This window comes from Pan troglodytes, chromosome 15 (assembly GCF_028858775.2).
Source record: "Pan troglodytes isolate AG18354 chromosome 15, NHGRI_mPanTro3-v2.0_pri, whole genome shotgun sequence".
Lineage (NCBI taxonomy): Eukaryota > Metazoa > Chordata > Mammalia > Primates > Hominidae > Pan > Pan troglodytes.
Genome location: NC_072413.2, coordinates 103,128,612 through 103,142,552, shown reverse-complemented (window position 1 = coordinate 103,142,552; position 13,941 = coordinate 103,128,612). Strand labels below are relative to the sequence as shown.

Here is a 13,941-nt window from a genome sequence, read left to right as displayed (position 1 = left end):
TTCTGTAATTTAACTTTTATGTTAGAACTAAAAGTGATTTACCCACCACCATGACAGTAATACAGTATTCTGTATTTGTGTATATAGTTACCTTTGTCAAAGAGTTTTATGTGGCTGGGCACGGTGGCTCATATCTGTAATCCCAGCACTTTGGGAGGCCGAGAAGGGCGGATCACCTGAGGTCAGAAGTTCACGACCAGCCTGGCCAACATGGTGAAACCCCGTCTCTACTAAAAATACAAAAATTAGCCGGGTGTGGTGGCGGGTGCCTGTAGTCCCAGCTACTTGGGAGGCTGAGGCAGGAGAATTGCTTGAACCCGGGAGGTGGAGGTTGTAGTGAGCTGAGATGGTGTCATTGTACTCTAGCCTGGGCAACAAGAGCGAAACTCCATCTCAAAAAAAAACCAAAAACAAAAAACAAATAAATAAAAAGAATTTTATGTTTTCTTATGCTATCATGTTGCTGTTTATTGTCCTTTCATTTCCAGTGAAATAACTCCCTTCATTATTTCTTATAAGGCCAGTTCATAGTGAAGAACAGTGTCAGCTTTTGTTTGTCTGGAAAGTATGTCGCTCATCTTCATTTCTGAAAGACAGTTTTTTCCCAGGCACAGTATTCTTGCTTGGTAGTTTTAAAAATGTCAGCACTTTGAGTATGTCATCCCATTCCCTCTGGTTTGCAAGATTTCTGAAAAATTAGCTTATTTCTTATGGAGATTCTCTTAAATGTGACAAGTCACTTTTCCCTGCTGCTTTCTAATTCTTTGTCTTTGACAACTTGATTTTAATGTCCCTTGCTGTAAATGTCTTTGAGTTCATCTTATTTGGGATCTTTTGGGCTTCTTGAATCTGGGTGTCCATTTTCTTCCCCAGATCTGAGGAGTTTTCAACCGTTATTTCTTTGAATATAATGATTCTTTCCCTTATCTTTCTGGGACTCCCTTAATGCATCTATTGGTCTGATTGATGGTGTCCCATAAGTCCCTTCTACTTTCTTTACTCTTTTTTTCTTTTTTTTCTGTTTGCTCCTATGATTAATTTCCAATGACCTTTCTTTGAGTTCACTGATCCTTTTTTCTGCTTGATCCAGTCTACTGTTCCCCTCCTCTAGTGACTTTTTCAGTGCAGTTATCATATTCTTCAGCTCCATGATTTCTGTTTGGTACTTTTTAGTATTTTCTGTCTCTTTGTTGAAATTCTCCCATTGTTCATACATTGTTTTCCTGTCTTCAGTGAGCAATTTTATGATAGTTATTTAAAATTCTCTGTCTGATAAATCATATAACTCCATATCACTAGGGTCAGTTTCTGGAGATTTATCTTATTCCTTTGTTTGAAACATTGTCCCCTGTTTCTTCATTTTCTTGCCTTTCTCTGTTGCTGTCTGAACATTAAACAAAGCAGGCCTCTGTCAAGTTTTCACGAACTGGCCAGGTACAGGAGGAGACCCTCACCAATCAGCCAAGCCAAAGATTCTGGGGGCCTCTCTAAACTTCCTGCTGGCCCAACCCACTTTCTCTGTTTTCTGGAGCCCCCGGGTGTCTGGAGTATGCCAAGTCCTGTCAGCACTTCAGACAAGTGACTGAAAGAAGTTCCTCAGGTAGCCTCCAGAAAACTGGATTGTTGGGTGTTCTGTTGAACTCTTTTCTTCCCTAGGGAGAAGCCTGAATCTAAGGTGTGTTTTTGTTTTCTTTCCTGTTCACTCTGTGCTGAGTTGGACTGTGGTGACTAGTTGCCCTTTAGATCATCCCACCAGATCTCTTTCCATGGCCCTGAGGCAGTGGGGTTATGCTACGTCCCATCCGCACTCTGAGACAGGCAAGACAGAAGTCAGCCCCCTGGGTAGCCCTCAGAAAAGTTGAGGTATTGAATACACAGCTCATCTCTTTCTCACTCCATGGTAAGCTGGGAGCTAGGGGATTTTCTCTCAGTCACAGGGCACTGTGCTGGTGGTAGGGATTATGCCAAGAGGGTGTCTTGAATTTCCCTGCCAGTTTCAATGTGAGTAGATTCATGCTTACCTGGAATGCGTGAGATGCTCAGCTAGTTTCTGGATTTCTTGCAAAGGGAATTTTCAGGAATTGTTGTTGAGTTGATGTGTTCATGGTTTTGAAAAGGAGAGTCCAGAGCTTCCAATTCCATCATTTTGCTGATATCACTGCAGGCTTGGTTTTACGCTTTGTAAGGGTGAGTCTGTTTTGGTTGTGTTCTTAGTTCTGTGCTTTGGCCATTATTCTGGAGTGCGATTCTTATTCTTAAGCCATGGCCTTTCTGATTTCTCAACTGATTGCCTGAGGGGCTTGGTGAGGTTTCTCCACCCTAGCTGGGCAAGAACTGCAATGTCGCCTAGCACTGCACACTGCTGGGCTTGTCTGTCAGCTCCCAGCCCCACAGCAGCAGCTTCCCGCTAGGCCTTGTGAGGATCACCTTGCACATATACAGCCTGGCCTCATCCAGGGACCTGAGGGACCCCCATGCAGCCTCTGCACCCTCATTCTACGTAGCACCCTCCCCTCCAGTGCCCTGCTCTACCAATCGTAGCCACCTCAGTGCTGATCTCTGCTTTCCCAGCCAGTGATCGCTGGCTGATGATCTCTGCTGCGGCTTTATCTCTCATACCTTGGTAGGAAAACCCAAGGTAAAAAGACAGGGCAAACTTGGACTCACTTCAGGTATTTCCCTTCTCTCAGCTATCACAGTCCTACCAGTTGTCCAATTCCTGTACATAACTGCCTTATACATTTGGCCCAACTTTATCATTGTTTATGGCAGGAGGCTAAGTATAAATCTCATTACTCGTCGTGCCCAGAATCAACTTGCATTCTCAATAATACTTTCTCAATGTGCTGCCATTCATTTATATCAGCCTCAAAGCTACTCCTGTGTCAAATGGGGAAGATACTAGAAGCATCTCTGTCAAGGTGAAAGCTCAGGAAGGTGTTTTCTATCATCACTGTTAATTTTTTTGCAATTGGAAGAGAGAAAGAAATTAAGTTTAAAAAATGCAAAGGAGGAAATACAATATCACTTTTTGCAGATGACATGATTAAGTCCTTGGAAAATCCAAGAGAATCAATTTAATTTCTATGACAAACAATATTTAAGTTTTGTGGCTGGAGGCCGGGCACGGTGGCTCACACCTGTAATTCCAGCACTTTGGGAGGCCGAGGTGGGCGGATCACGAGGTCAGGAGATCAAGACCATCTTGGCTAACACAGTGAAACCCCATCTCTACTAAAAATATAAAAAAAATTAGCCGGGCCTGGTGGCGGGTGCCTGTAGTCCCAGCTACTCAGGAGGCTGAGGCAGGAGAATGGAGTGAACTCTGGAGACAGAGCTTGCAGTGAGCCAAGATCACACCACTGCACTCCGGCCTGGGTGACAGAGCGAGACTCCATCTAAAAAAAAAAAAAAAAAAGTTTTGTGGCTGGGACGAAAGTAACATGATAATTAGCCTTCATCTACATAAAAAATGACTTGTGAGCAGGAATATTGATGAGAAAAAATATCTCATTTACCACAGCACCAAAAAAAAAAAATAAATAAAACCTAGGAATAAACCTAAAAAGAAACATGTACAATCAAAAAGAAGAACACTTTAAATCCACTGAGGGACATGAAAGGAGACCTGAGAGAATGAAAGGCATATCGTGTTCTCAGATCCAGTGGTTGAACATCATAAGACAACAATCTTCACTGCGAGGAACTTATCCTATAGATATGTTCTCATGTGTGTGAAGTGAGGTATGTGCAAGGTTATTCATTGAAGCATTGTCCATAACGGTGGTGCAGGGCAGGCACGCCCCCAAATCAGGGTTTAGCCCAGGAGGGTTCCTGGCTTCACCCAGGGAAGAATTCAGAGGCAAGCTGCTGTGCATAGCAGAGCAGCCATGCATGGCAGCAACACAGGAACTGTCCCTTGTGGAGCAGGGCCACCCATAGGCAGTATGCCCAGAGCAGTGCTCAGAGGCAGCTCTGCACTCAGATTTATACCCACTTTTAATTACATGCAAATTAAGGGGTAGTTTATGCAGACATTTCTAGGATGAGGGTGGTAACTTCTGGGTTGCCAGGTCATTGCCCTGGAAAGATGCCATAACTTCTAGATGTTGCCATGGTAGTGGTAAACTGACATGGCACACCGGTGGGTGTGTCTTATAGGGAGGTGCCTCTGCCCTGGACCTGCTTTAGCTAGTCCTCAATTTGGTCCAGTGTCTGAGCCCTACCTCCAGAGTTGAGTTCTGTTTCCTACCTCAATAGCAAAGAGTTTGGAAGCAACTCAAAAGGTCGATGAGGCTGGTTAAATAAATCATATTACACATCCAGAGTGGTGGTATACTGCCATTAACAAAAACGAGGCTGGGTGGAGTGGCTCATGCCTGTAGTGTCAGCAGTTTGGGAGGCCTAGGCAGGGGGACTGCTTGAGTCCAGGAGTTCAAGACCAGCCTGGGCAACAAAGCAAGACCCAGTCTCTAAAAGAACATGTGAAAATTAGCCGGGCATGGTGGCACATGCCTTTAGTACCAGCTACTCGGGAGGCTGAGGACGGGGGGTTGCTGAGCCCAGAAGGTCCAGGCTGTAGTGAGCTATGATTGTGCCAGTGCACTCCAGCCTGGGCAACAGATGAGACCTTGTCTTAAACAAAAACAAAAACAAAAACCCAAGAAAACAAGGACAAGACAACTTGCCAGGCACTGATAAAGGATGATCTGCAAGACTGATGGTTCAGTGGAAAAATCAAGGTGCTAGTCGGACAGTATGTGATCACTTGTGATGTACGTGTGGCATGCACATGTGTCTGGTTTTGTATGTTAGAAATGTCTTGGCTTTAAGTAAAAGAAAATCCAACCTAGCATGAGGCCAACAAACAGGGGTTTATTTTTCTCCCTTGAAACCCAGAGGCAGTGGCCCCAGTCCTGACTCAGCTGCCCAACCGTACCATTGCCATCTTAGGCTTCTCTTTCCATTCTGCCCTCTGAAGCAGGATGGCATTTCCCTCAGTCTTGCTGCCTCCTATTTGCAAGATGGCTGACTCATCTCCAAACATGACGGCAATGCAATGTTCGAATCAAGAAGAAAGGGGAAATGCAAAAAGGTGACTGGTCCTACATGTTACTGGAAAAGGAAACGCTTTCTGATTGCACCTGTCAGCAAGTGTTTCTTGTATCTCATTGGCCAGAATGGAGTCACATGACTGCTCCTAGCTGCAAGGGAGGCTGGGAAATAGAGCATTTAACTTCCAGGACTCTGCAACAGAGAAAGGCAAAGAAGAAGAGGTTAAGAATGAGTGGTGGGGCCAGGCATGGTGGCTCATGCCTATAATCCCAGCACTTTGGGAAGCTGAGGAGGGTAGATTGCTGGAGCCCAAGAGTTCAAGACTAGCCTGGGCAACAAGGTGAAACCCCATTCTAAAAAACAAACAAACAAAAACAAACAAAACAGTGGCGGGTGACTCACTTTACTAGGTTGGTTGTACTTAGAAAGTCTTCAAAAGGACACATAAGAAATTGGTAATTGGGAGTTCAAGACAAGCCTGGCCAAATGGTGAAACCCCATCTTTACTAAAAATACAAAATTTAGGGTATGGTTGTGGGTGCCTGTAATCCCAGCAACTCTGGAGGCTGAGGCAGGAGAGTCGCTTGAACCCAGGAGGTGGAGGTTGCAGTGAGTCATGATTGCACCATTGCACTTCAGCCTGGGCAACAGAGTGAGACTCCATCTAAAAAAAAAAAAGAAAGAAAGAAATCAAAGTAGTAACCACACCTGTATCCCACCGCACACGCACGCAAACACACACTTCCCAAAGCCCCCAGCACAGTGGCATTCACAGCACCCATATCCCAAACCTGTGGGGAACAGATAATCCACAGGATATGTCCGTTGTTCCAGAAAAGGAGAAGTTAAGGGAAGGTGGTCCTGCCCATTTGATGAAGCTCATAGACAGCTAGAAACGGGAACACAAATAAATTGCAACCCAGTTTTATAAAAATCTTGAAGTATCAGCTAACCAAAATCCAACAGAATACCAAGGTCACATAAAGTTTATCTCAGGAATATCAGAAGGGTTCAAATCAGAAATGTTAACACAGAAATTCACCAGGTTCAAGAAGAAAAGTAAAGTCATGGGGGCTGGGCATGGTGACGCCTGCCTGTGGTCTTGGCTACTTGGAGGCTGATGTGGGAGGATCACTTGAGCCCAACAGGTCGAGGCTGCAGTGAGTCCAGATCACACCACTGCCTTCCAGCCTGGGCGACACAGTGAGACCCTGTCTCAAAAAAAAAAATTGTAATCATTATATTGATGTAGAATATGGCATTTGATAACATTTAATATACTCATGATTTAAAGATTTTTTAAAGTAGAGAATAAGAACGAGAGGGCATTTTCCTATAAGGACTGTCTTCCTCACACCTGTGGCCGGCATCGCAGGGAGACTGCCCGTGACCTCCCTCTAAGGTTGGGAAGCACCGGGCGGCTGCTCTCAGTTACTCTTCCATATCATCCTGGAAGTCCTGGCCAATGCAACAAGACAGGAAAAAGAAATCAGCCTTTGAGGAGCAATATCAAGGAAGGCAAAGTTATATTACCGTGTCTTTCATGGTAACATGGTTGCTTAATGTTGAATTTCCCAAATAACCAACAGTTAACTATTAGCACTAATCAGAGGTCAACAAGGGGGCCCAATACAAAGAAGTCAATAGCGTTCTTTAAAGCCAGTAAAAAAAAAAAAATAAATAACAGGGAAGAGCTCATTTTCCAAAAGAACAAAAATTATAAAATATTCAAGAATTAATCTTGAAATCCACCTATCTTTTATGGGGGAAAAAAAGCAAAAACAAAAACGAAAAACTAAGCAACCTGAAATCTCTTTCCAGGCCATGACAGAAGACTGGGCTAGAGAGTGCCATTCAGCCCTGTGTGGAGGGGCCTGGCGAGAGGTGCCCACCATTGCCCTGGCCGTGCTTGCCAGGTTCCAGTGCCCACATTCCTGCAGCTTTGGAGGCCTAGGGGAGGCTCTGGGCCGTGGCAGGTGTCATGGCCCCTCTAGGCCTGCCTTGCACCCCAGCTGGCCCAGTGCTGCATTGAGCTGCCCTGGCCCCCTCTGCCCTCCCCATAAGCAATGCTGGGACCTGGCCTTCCCGTGGCAGCCCCTCCCCTGCTGGGCTACGTGGTTCAGGGACAGGACGCCCTGGCCCCTCGGCCCTACAGCTCAGTCACAGGTCAGTGGGCCGTGCTGGTGCTCTCTGTTCAGACCTCCAGGGCCTGAGCTCCTGAGATGCCGGGTGCTGACCAGGCCTGTCAGGGATCTTCCCAGCCACTGGGCCAGGATGCCAGGGCGTGCTGGAGCCTGCCCGTCTAATGCCTGGCTCAACCAAGCTGCTTCAGGTGTGTATGTGTGTGTGTGTATGTGTGTGTGTGTTGTAGAGGGTTGGGAGGCAGGGGGACAGGGGCTGGACCTGCAGGGAATGGAGTCGGCTCCCTGAGCCCAGAGGGCAGCTTGAGCTTCCAGGACGACTTGAAGGGCACAGGCCTAGGGCTCCTGCCTTCTGTTTAGCTACCTGGGACTTGGATGTGCTGTGTGACACCAAGCCAGTCACTCCACCTCTCTGGGAGGCTGCATCCCAGACAGGGGCTGAGCATCTCATTCTGCAGGCTCTTGGTGAGGGCTCTCCTTGCTGTGGTTTGGGGAAACACAGTATTTGACTCCGGCTTGGGGCTGAAATGGCAGGGCCCTGAAACCCAGCCGGGGAAGGCCAGAGAGGCAAGGGCTTCTCAACTGATGCAGACACAGGCCAGGTCAGGGGCACAAAGGAGGGTGTAGAGCTGGGTGGGACTCAGAAGGGGGGCAGAGGCAGGACAGGGTTTGCAGAAGCAGTAACACCTGAGTTTCAGTGTGGGGGACAGAACCTGGGCGGGAGGACCTGTAAATAGTCAGACATAGCCTGGCGGGGTGTGGGCTCTATTGAGGTTGTGGCCACAACAGCAGCTTGGGTTTGATCTTGCAGGTACTGGGGAGCGATGGTGTGTGTGCTTCAGAGCAGAGGAGGGGGCATGTCAGATGTGTGTTTGAGATGCTCTCTTGGCAGCCAGGATGGAGACAAGGTGAGTTGGGGAGCCAGGAGTGGGACAGGTGAGGAGGAGTCAGCACTGGAGTAGGGGCCGGTAGGGCTCAGAGTGGACAGATGTTTAGGAGGTTGAATTGATCAGAGAGGGAGGGAAAGAGGTGGCTCCTGAGCCTGAACTGCCAGGGGAGGGGTGCCTCTGAGAGATGGAGGTCCCAGGCCACTGGAGACCCGCATCGCACTTTGGAGAAGAGCCGGGGCTGGGGACAGAGGCATGTACAGGGCGGCATCACCGCCCTGCTCCCGGGATGGGGAGACCAAGGCTGGGGAAGGGGCTTAGGGATTGTCAGGATCTCTAGCACAGAGCTGGTGACCAAGCTGTGGGCATCATGAGTGTCCAGGAGGAAAGATCAGATCCCAGGTGAGAGAAGAGGGCTCAGGGAGAGGGTGAATTGTGGGCAGAGAAGAGAGGAAGACCTCCCTGGGGCAGCCATGGGACGGGAGCCAGGTGGGGTGTGGCCCCCAGGATGCGGGTGGTGTACGCACCCACACAGGGTTGGCCTGGTGGGCCAGGGCCAGGCTGCACGGGCTGAGAGAAGCTGACGGCCTTGTCTGTGACCTCCAGGACCCCTGGGTCTGCCTCTGTGGGCCCCTAATCCTGGGCTCACAGACCTGCCAGCCTCCGTGCGTGCTGGCCTGTGCCTGGTGGGCACGGCTGGTGCAGGCTCCAAGGGGGCCTGGCAAAGCCTGGAGCTGGCCCAGGGGAGGCCTCCCCTGGCCAGGGAGTCTCCCGACCCCCACCTTGGAGGGATGTATCAGCCCCGGTGAGGCTTCTCAGACTCATTCTGGAGCTTCTCAAGGGTGTGAGATCAATTTGGCCGAGAAGGGCGCCCTGAATGTCAGGCTGCTTGTCAGGAAGCGCTGCCAGGCCCAGTGAGATGCGGAGATTCGGTTGCGAACACCCGGCCTGAGCCGTGGAGCAGCACTCCAGGGTGAGCGAGGGCTGTCCTGGAGGAGGACAAATTACATCCCTCCCCCGATTCCTCAAGGACTAGGCATGGTCCTGTTGTGAGGGAATTGGGGAAAAGGTGTAATTTGTCCTCCTCCGGGACAGCCCTCGCTCACCCTGGAGTGCTGCTCCGCGGCTCAGGCCGGGTGTTCGCAACCGAATCTCTGCATCTCACTGGGCCTGGCAGCGCTTCCTGACAAGCAGCCTGACATTCAGGGCGCCCTTCTCGGCCAAATTGATCTCACACCCTTGAGAAGGGCCAAGGGCCGAGCCTGCACCTTCCTTCTGCCCCAATGCTAAGTGAAACATTCAATGTCTGTTTAAATCTATAGAAAAGGGTGAATTTGAGAGTTGAGGATTTATCAAACTTCCGGCAGTTAAGTCCCTGGGAAACAGCACCAAAAGAGAGATAATAAAGGAACCAAAAGAAGAAACCACACAGGAGCAGATGGAGGCACCAACTGCATAAAGAATGGTGACTGCACGCAGGCAAGATGCACACAGCAGGTGGGAAACTTCTGTAACAAGTATGTCCACAGGCAGATCACCTTTACCTGTGAGGAGCTTGTGTGCACGAGGGCAACCTTGCAGCAGCGACGCCCACCACAGAATGCTGACGGCTCAATCCTAGCGGAAGTTTATTTAGGGCACAGAAAGCCGGAAACAAGGGCTTGACTGGAGGCAGCTCTGCAGCAGGTGGAGATTTGGACAGCGAGGGCTGTCCTGGAGGAAGTCCCAAGGTCCTCACTTCCCTCTGTAGGCCACCCTTGGTGTGGACAACAGCTGCAGACAGGAGACACGGAGGGGGCACACAGAGGTCTTAGGGTCTGGCCTCAGGTGATGTCCATCACATCTCTTTCTGTTGGTGAGAGCTAGTTACCTGGGCCCCCAGGGTGCAAGGCCGAGCTGGCATGGCATGCAGACCAACTAGTAGGATCTTCTTGCCAGCTCAGGGGACAATGCACACATGGAGAAGTGCAGTTGGATACCAGGCATCTGGGAAAATGCACATGCTGTTTTTCAAAGAAATGCAGGTTCCAAAACCAAACACCATTAGAAAATAGACACCAGCCAACACAATCAAGATTAGAAGGTCTATGGTGAGACCACTGACGGAGCGTGAAGCTGGCCAAACTCTGGAGAGTGGTTGATGATACGTATCAAGAATCCAAAATCCAGCAGGGCGTGGTGGCTCACGCCTGTAATCCCAGCCAGGAATTCGAGACCAGTCTGGCCAACATGGCGAAACCCCGCCTCTACTAAAAATACAAAAATTAGCTGGGCATGGTGGTGCACGCCTGTAGTCCCAGCTACTCAGGAGGCTGAGGCATGAGAATCACTCGGCCTTGAGTGACTGCAGTGAGCAGAGATCGCACCACTGCACTACAGCCTGGGTAACAGAGTGAAGTGAGTCTCTAAATAAATAAATAAATAAACCTGAAATCCTAGAAATCTGTTTAATGGCTCAAGATATTATCTTTCCAAAACTCGAATCTGACCCTGTCACTCCCCTGCTCAAATATCTCCAATGGCTCCCCACTGCCATCCTGGCCATGTTCCAGCCCAGGCCCCTCCCTCCAGCCTCATCTTCCATGCTGAGGTTTGCACCTCCACTGTGGTGGAGCACAGCGGGCATTTCTCCTTGGTGCACCTTTGCTTCTTTGGGCCCCTCTGCCTGGAATGCCCTTTCTGTTCCTGTCCAGACCCACTCGAGACACTCCTGCCCTGAGCACCTCCTGCCTCTCCCTCCTCTCTGCCGCTCCCCCCACCCTCATGCTCTCACCCTAGCTCCTCCTGTTACTGGGTCCCTCTGGGAGCACCGTCCTGACCAGTGCCCAACCTGGGCCTGGGGGACAGAGGGGTCGGCACATGTAGGCTGAGCTGAGCTTTCGGGAGCGAGGCGGCCAGGCGCTGGGAGTGGTGGCCTTGCTCCAGGCTGAAGACACAGCTCGCAGCTCAGCCTGCCCTCCACCTGACCCCCCGGGCCCAGCCTTCCCTAGTGGGCCACGACCTTCCCACCAGGGCCCTCGGCCCTGCTCCTGCTGGCCCCTGCAGACCTCAGCTGAGTCCAAGCTCCTGGAGGGCAGGGAGGGTGAGCATCTCGTGTGTCCCCAGCGCACAGCTGCTGTGCCAGCTCCCGGTAGGGATTTGTTACAGGAATAAATGGGGTGGGGGTTGGAGGAGATGGAGGCAGGCCCTGACGCCGGCTCCTGGCGCACCCTCCAGGCCCTCTCCATCGCGGCTTCGCGGCTCCGGCTCTGGCCCCGCCCCAGCCTTCCCCGCCCTGCCGGGAACCAGGGGCCTCTGGGACCACGAAAGCCGCCCACACCTCCGCGGCCCCGCCCTCGCCTCTCGCTCCCCCAGCCTAGCCTGGACCCTCCGCTCTCCAGGGCTCAGCAGCGACCCCGATCGGCCACACGCAAGCCGCCCACATCGCCGCGGCAGCCACCTACCCCGGGACGCCCAACCAAGCCCTCGGGGGACCAAGCCCGGGGACTTCGTCCCCAACTCCAGGCCAGCCAAGCCACCCCACAGGGGCCCTGCCAGTCCCACCCGCAGCGTGCTGGGGGGTCCGTGCTTGCGGTGATCAGGAGGGTGGCAAGGCCCTGGGGTTACAGCCGGCGGAGGGGCTTCCCAAAAGAATCCTCAGCCTCTCCCGCCTGCGGCGGCGCAGCCCAGGCGGGGCTCGGCCCGCAGAATCCCCTCGTGGCCTCGCCAGGTATGCGCGCGGGGCCCGGGGCGCGGGCCGGGGGCGGGCGCTGGAGCGGGGCCGGTGCCGGGCCCGCCGCGACACGCTCGGGGACGCGACGCACAAAGGCGCCTTCTGCCGCCCCCCGACCCCGCCCCGCGCTGCCCCCGTCCAGCGTGGCGGCCCGCCCCGGCAGGCGGTGAGGGGGTGTCGGGGTCCCCTCCTCCTGGGCCCGCCACCCCCCTCGCGGGCGACGTGCCCTGTCCGGGCGGCGCGCAGGCGCGGGCTTGTCCCACCGCGCAGGAATCCGAAGCCGCCGCGCGCGTTTCCGGCCCCAGCCCCGCCCGCGGTGCAGGGGAGCGAGTGCGCAGCCGCGTGTCGGGACCCGGACCCCCGTGGCCCCCGCCATACTCTCTTTCTCCACCCGCGGAGGTTTTGCCTAGGAATCCACTCTTGCAGCCAGGGAGCTTCCGGGCCCCCTCCTCCAGGGAGCGTTCCTGGCTGCTCCGGTGAGCATTTGCCTCCTCATACCCCTGTCTGGGCACCTTGAGGACCCAGCCTGACCACTCCCCTCTCCTCTGTCTGCATAGGAAGGCGCCCCATTGGAAAGGGACCCCCCGCCACCAGACCCTGGCAATCCCATGGCCAGGCCAGGGTTGGGAGTAAGGACCCACCAGGAAGGAGGGTGCCCGCCGCGTCAAGTGGGCAGTAGAACAAGGCTGGGTCCCAGGGATCCCCGCAAGCCAGGTGGCTCCGTGGCTCGGCCCCGCAGAGGCCAGAGTCCTCCGCCCTGCAGCCGGCGCTCACCTTTAGCGCCTTCTCCCTGGGCCATATGTGGCAGAGGGGGTGGGGCAAGTTCCAGGCCCACAGGGCACCACGGGCCTCTGGGAGGGGACGCTAATGACTGTAATTTCCACTTAGCAGATCAGGACGGCTGGCAGAGTGGAGCCATCCTCCTGCCTCTCAGGAGCCCGGGCGAGACCCTTCCTTGGGCCCCTCCTTTATCTGGACTCCTGGCCCTGGGCCCCTCCCACGTGGGATTTTGAGATTGCTCTCCCCTCCCCCAGGCTCAGAGGGTGGTCCTGTTTCCTGTGGGACCCCTTGTCCCCTTGTCCACTGGTTGGGGTGCTCAGTGGTGCTTGAACAGGGGTCGGGGACGCATGAAGGTGTACTGAGGGGGTAGCTGTCAGCCGGCTCCAGAGGCTGGGGGAGCAGGAAACAAGCACATAGGGTTGAGGGTTCTGAGCCGCGTGCCAGGCTTTAGCCTATGCTGGCTCCTTTGTGGTCAGAAGCCCAGGACATTCTGGGATCTGTCTTGATGCTGAGCAGGCCAGTGTCCTGAACAGCACCAGGCGCCCAGGAGTCTCTGGGTGGGGCAGTTGTGGCTGCCGAATGGGGGGTGCTAGGGCAGGAGGGTGAGCATGTGAGGCCAGGCTGGCGGAGAGGGGCTGGGACTCTGTGCCCTCGGGCAGACTGGGGAGGTGAGGGAAGGGGTTGCTGTGGCCATCACAGGCTGAAGGTGGGGACTGGGCCATTGCCCAGTGCTGGTCTTCTCTGCCTGATTAGTCTGGGCACCAGGCCCCGTGCCCAGCTGGCAAGAGGTGAGGCAGGAGCTTCTGGGGCACCTGGGGAGCAGGCCCAGGCCCTGGGAGCTGGGGTTCCTGAGCTGAGGGAGTCAGCTCTGTCTCGCCTGGGCCTGCCTCCTGGCCTCCCCTGTGGCCTGGCTGGCAGGGCCTGGGCGTGGCCTCGCTCCCTGGAACTGGCAAGGATCAAAGGGTGGAAAGCCGTCCTCCACCCCCGCCCACTGAGACAGGAATCCGTGGCCCCAGGGGGCGGAATCCACAGCCACATTCCCGGTGCCCTGGTCCCTGCAAGGCAAGGGTGGGGCAGGGCTGGGGTGCCAAGATTGGCACCATAGAGCGTGGGAACGTGGTGCCGCTGGCACCCGGCCCAGTGCCTGAGCAGAGCGGACGGCACCCTCCTCTCGGCCGAGCCGTGGCCTTTGTCCCTTCTGACCTCCCTTGATGGCCTCAGGCACCAGGGCCTCAGCTGCCAAATGGGGTTCCACCTTGCCCGGAGGTGGGGTTTGCATCCTGGTGGCCCAGGAGGCCTGGGGGTCCTGAGGAGGTTGGGGCCTGGGTTTCTGTGGCTCAAAGCAGTGGCACTCCCGACCCCCAGG

The 13,941-nt window shown here is 53.6% G+C and overlaps 2 long non-coding RNA genes across 9 annotated transcripts; one reads left to right on the top strand and one right to left on the bottom strand.

Moving 5' to 3' along the window:
* Positions 1–4,854: 4,854 nt before the first annotated feature.
* Positions 4,855–11,942, bottom strand: LOC104002192 (uncharacterized). Of its 8 annotated transcripts, XR_008539168.2 has the most exons (7): positions 11,627–11,942; positions 9,954–10,069; positions 9,628–9,856; positions 6,413–6,513; positions 6,098–6,266; positions 5,847–5,944; positions 4,855–5,719 (listed from the first exon to the last, which is right to left on the bottom strand). It is a non-coding gene; the product is annotated as an uncharacterized LOC104002192 (long non-coding RNA). The 8 variants fall into 8 exon arrangements; XR_674300.5 differs by having other exon boundaries at positions 4,855–5,247; positions 5,458–6,266; XR_010151045.1 differs by having other exon boundaries at positions 5,847–6,266.
* Positions 6,513–9,638, top strand: LOC104002191 (uncharacterized). The gene is made up of 3 exons (XR_001709385.3): positions 6,513–7,387; positions 8,008–8,104; positions 9,406–9,638. It is a non-coding gene; the product is annotated as an uncharacterized LOC104002191 (long non-coding RNA).
* Positions 11,943–13,941: the final 1,999 nt, after the last annotated feature.